Below are 4,864 nucleotides of genomic sequence, written 5' to 3' on the forward strand. Positions count from 1 at the left end.
CGTAATTTCGTTGTAAAGCCCATGTAAATTTACGACGAAATATTTTCATCGTAAATGTTCGTTGTTATGGACACGTTTTCTTGTAGTGTTGTCTCTGCCACTGAGTAATTATTGACCTTATATATTTTAATTGCTTGTCTTTTCTAAATCAATTAATGTGTTGTCCTAAAATAAATTTTAACTTCACTTTTCTACTGAATCGATATCAAAATTATTTATTGTTATCGTAGACACAAATCTAGAATATTATGACCGCAAGTCCTATGTTATATGTGCAGTCTATCTCTTTCTTTCAATTGTTTTTTTTGAACTTTATTATACATCTATATTATTAAAGGGTTTTTGGCAAATATGACTCAAAACTTAAAGTCAAACACAAAATTAACCCATGTTTTTTGGAACTTTGGATTGTCTCTTTCACCCCCAAAGTTCAGATTATTCACGAAAATGCCATCATTTTTTTCTTTTCGAAAATACATATTTTACTCAATCACCCTCATCTTCTTCAAGTAATCACAATATTGTCATTGCCATCAATACACCAACCACTATTAACAACCAATTTGAAACTGTTAATGCACCTAAAAATCGATTTACACTTTTTCTTTCTCAATTCTTATGAACTAAAAACAACATCTCTTTCACGTTTTCTCCATATTCATCCAAAACACTCAAGATTTTGATTGTAAAAGTTTTATGGTTCATAGAGCCATTGAAGCTTACGATTCTTGGTGGGTCACTTTTGTTTGAGATTTTAGGTGCTTGGAGAAGACTTATGTGTGCTAAACAAGTTATCTCACTGATTGAAACTATGAAATCAGTTTTTTTCCCATATATGTTCATCCAGACGAGTCGTCTGGCTGTAGACGACTTACATGGAAGTCTCCTGGTCAATGCAGAAGTTAGTTTTGCAATTGACTTTTAAATGTGTTTTTATAGACGACTTACATGGAAGTCGTCCATCTTTGTGTGTTAAAAAAAACATTGAGACGAGTTCCATGTAAGTCGTCTAGGGTAAACAAGTTAGTTTTGCTTGACCGGATTGTGTCATAAACTTAACTATTCCTGGATGACTTACATGTAAGTCGTCCAGTAGAAAATTAAAAAAATCAATATTTTGTTATACCTAGACGATTTACAAGGAAATCGTCTCAGGTTAGTTTTGCAATTGAAAAATAAAACAAAAAAATTTATTTTTTCTAGACGACTTACACGGAAGTCGTCCGTCCGAAAACTTACATTGAAGTCATCCATGATTTTATTCCGAGATTCTGGTCAAACTTTGCTTATCTTGGACGACTTCCATGTAAGTCGTCAGACAGACGACTTCTGTGTAAGTCGTCTAGAAAAAATAATTTTTATTTTATTTTTTAATTGCAAAACTAACCTAAGACGACTTACATGGAAGTCGTCTAGGTATAGCAAAATATTAATTTTTAAATTTTCTAATGGATGTCGTCCAGGAAAAGTCAAATTTCTGACACAATCGAGTCAAATGCAAAACTAACCCATTTTCCCTAGACGACTTACATGTAAGTCGTCTCGAGTTTCTTTTTTAACAAACAAAGTTGGACGACTTCCATGTAAATTGTCTAGGTTAAAAATCAATTGCGAAACTAACCTAAATGGACGACATCCCAAAAGTCTGCCAGATGACCTCTTTGGAAGTCGCTTGCGTCAATGTTTAATAAACTTTAATTTTCTATAAAACTATAAAAAAAAATTTAACATTATCTTGTTAATTCATGTCTATTAATCAATATTGTAGCTACTAAGTGAAATTTATAACTTAATTCGTGATATTTATGAGGTTACCAAAATTCATGTTTATTAAAGTTTCTAGCTGATCCGAGAAGACTTTCGTGGAAGTCTTCAACGCTAGTTTTTGAATAACTTGTATTTTTAAGAGTATTAAGTAACTTCAAGATATTTAAAACTCATATTTTCAAAATATGTTTTATGCCTTAGTTTTACTAAATTTGACTAAGTTTTTCAACACAAACTTGTAAAAATTGTGATATGTTTTGACTAGTTACTAGCCCTGTTCTTTTGTCGCGGTAGCGACAGCGGCGAGAAAAACAACAGTAATTGACTAATTGTAGAGCAAAACGGAAAAGATGGAGTTATTAAGTATCGCTCGATTAAGACGCGATAGACATATTACACACAGAAGATGACACTGAAAATACTGGTGTCCATTGGATAAGCCTTGGATAGCACCGACGATCGTTTCTAGCGGCTGTTTCTATTTCTTCCGTGATTATTTTGTTCTCTGTTAATGTTACTTTTCTCGACGCTGCCGCTGCCGCCGCGGTTGACAAAAAACAGGGCTACTATTGTTTGTTTCCATCTCTTAAGTATGCACCAATGATGATTATTGTCATGAGTGAGTAAAATACTTGTTTTTTAAAATGTTGTATCAATGACTTAAGTATGATTATTGTTATATGCATCAATGATGTTGTTTGCTATGAGTGAGTAGAATGGTTAAAATGATTATCCCTTAGTTGTAATAAATATGATTAATTTTTTTCTGTTATTGTGTTTTGCTATTAAAGTTGTATCAATAACTTCAATTACGTCAAGTAATTTTGGCAAGATAATATTGTGTAATATGAACATATTTACCAAATTTTTTATTAATATCTCTTCAAATTTACAAAAAAATCATAACTAAATGAGTACACATGCAAATCACAAAATAGATCAGAAACAAAACTATTATAGATCATTCCCCTACAAAGACAAGCTTGGACTCCACTTGATATGGAAGAAAACTCCATCAGAAGACTTCTAAGTATTCTAGCACATTATATTTTAGAAGTCTTCTAGCGCATTATATTTTAGAAGACTTCCAAGAAGACTTCCCATAAATCTTCCAAAGTCTGCTTCAGAGCTGAAAAACATGCATATCAAAAAATGTTAAAACAGAGAAAGTGAGTGGAATATTATATAAATATACTTTTATAGAACACACAAAGTACGTATCCAAGTGTAAGATGAGAACCATCTAGTTAAAAACCTGCAACTAAAATATAGATTAGTGAGAAAGACATGAGGCAAAAATGAAAAATTCATATAAAGTTTGATGTTTTCAAGTTAAAGAGTTTATAATGGGTTTGGAGAGTTTTAGTTAGAGAAAAATGTAAGAACTTTATGCAACATGAAGTTACCAAATGGAAAAAAATCAGACATAAAAACTTACCAAAATGCTCAGATCTGTTATGAAAGGGAGACATGTGAAAAGACTCCGTCAGATGACTTCCAGGTAAGTCATCCTGGAAGTCTTCTAGCGCATTATATTTAGACGACTAACAGGTAAGTCGTCCTACAAGTCTTCCAGATCTGAAAAACCAGCATATTCAAATCCAGATCTGAAAAACATGCATATCCAAAAACGTTCAAATGACTTACAAACAGAGAAAATGAGTGGAAGATTAGATATATCTACCTTTATAGAACAAAAAAAAAATACATATCTAAAATTAATAAATCTACCTTTAAATGAGTGGAAGATGAGAACCATGTGATGAAAACCTGTAAAACAAGATAAACTAGTGAGAGAGACATGAGACAAAAACAATAAATTGATATAAAATTTGGTGTTTATAAGTTCAAAAGATTAGAGAGAGGTCGGAGAGTTAAAATGAGGAACATACCATTTTTGTTGCAGCCATTTGAGAGGAGGAGAAAGAATGCGTAAATTTTTTTTTATATATGGAAACAAAAATTCCAATAAGGTTAAATATTTTCGATTCAAAAGACCTTCAAGTAAGTTTTCTAATAAGGTTAAATAGAAGACTTACTAGACGACTTACTTGTAAGTCGCCCAGAAGATTTCAATATTTTTGGCGGGAAACTAAAATATTTTAGCGGGAGATAGAAGACTTCCAGAGAAGTCTTCTAATCGCCAGACGACTTACATGTTAGTCGTCTAGACCCTAAACATAACCCCTAAACTAAATTAACTAACTAAACACTTCAAAAAATCAATTAAACTTAAAAGTGTTTACTATACACAAAAAGAAACACATATAGGTGAAATTTTAATTTTTCAAAAAAAACATTTAAACTTTCCAAAATCTAACCCTAAGAATACATACAATACTACAACATATGTTGTCAAACCCTAAGCCAAAGAATATCATGATTAACTACTTTCACCTATCTATGTTGAAAACTATTCAATTTTATTATAACTTAATTTATATCACTTAAAACTGTTTATAATTACATGATTTTAATTTTTCACTAGTCAAAATATTTTTTAAAAAATTTATGAATTATTTTTAAGATCAACTACACCAGAAGGCTTCCATGGAAGTCGTCTAAACGACTTAAAATATCTCAGAAGACTCAGACGACTTTCTAGGGATATATTCGTAAAAATAAATTTTGTTTTTTTGTTTGGTCACAAATGGCTGGCTGTAATTTTACAAATCTTTTAGGTTAGTTTTGCATTTGATTCAAGTTTGAGAACAGTTTTGTATTTAAAATTAAGTTTTGATTCATTTTTTGGAAAATCCTCCATTATTAAAAGTCCAATGCTCATTCACCTCACATAGAGCTAGGCTTCAATAAGTACAACTAGATCTCGATCCGCGCAACCGCGCGGATTTTTGTTTTCATTTATTTCTATATAAATATTTTGTATTCAGTTCAAAATTGGTTATATTATAATATATATATATATATATTATATATATATATATATATATATATATATATATATATATCAATTTTTGAAACATAATAAGTTTACAGTATCTTTTTTTCATTGAATAGATTGTTTCAAACTTTCACATGTATTTGTATCTTCTTCTATATATATATTTTCGGATTATTATTTCATTATTAAAATCGT

Source organism: Brassica oleracea, chromosome C3, assembly GCF_000695525.1.
Source record: "Brassica oleracea var. oleracea cultivar TO1000 chromosome C3, BOL, whole genome shotgun sequence".
Classification (NCBI taxonomy): domain Eukaryota; kingdom Viridiplantae; phylum Streptophyta; class Magnoliopsida; order Brassicales; family Brassicaceae; genus Brassica; species Brassica oleracea.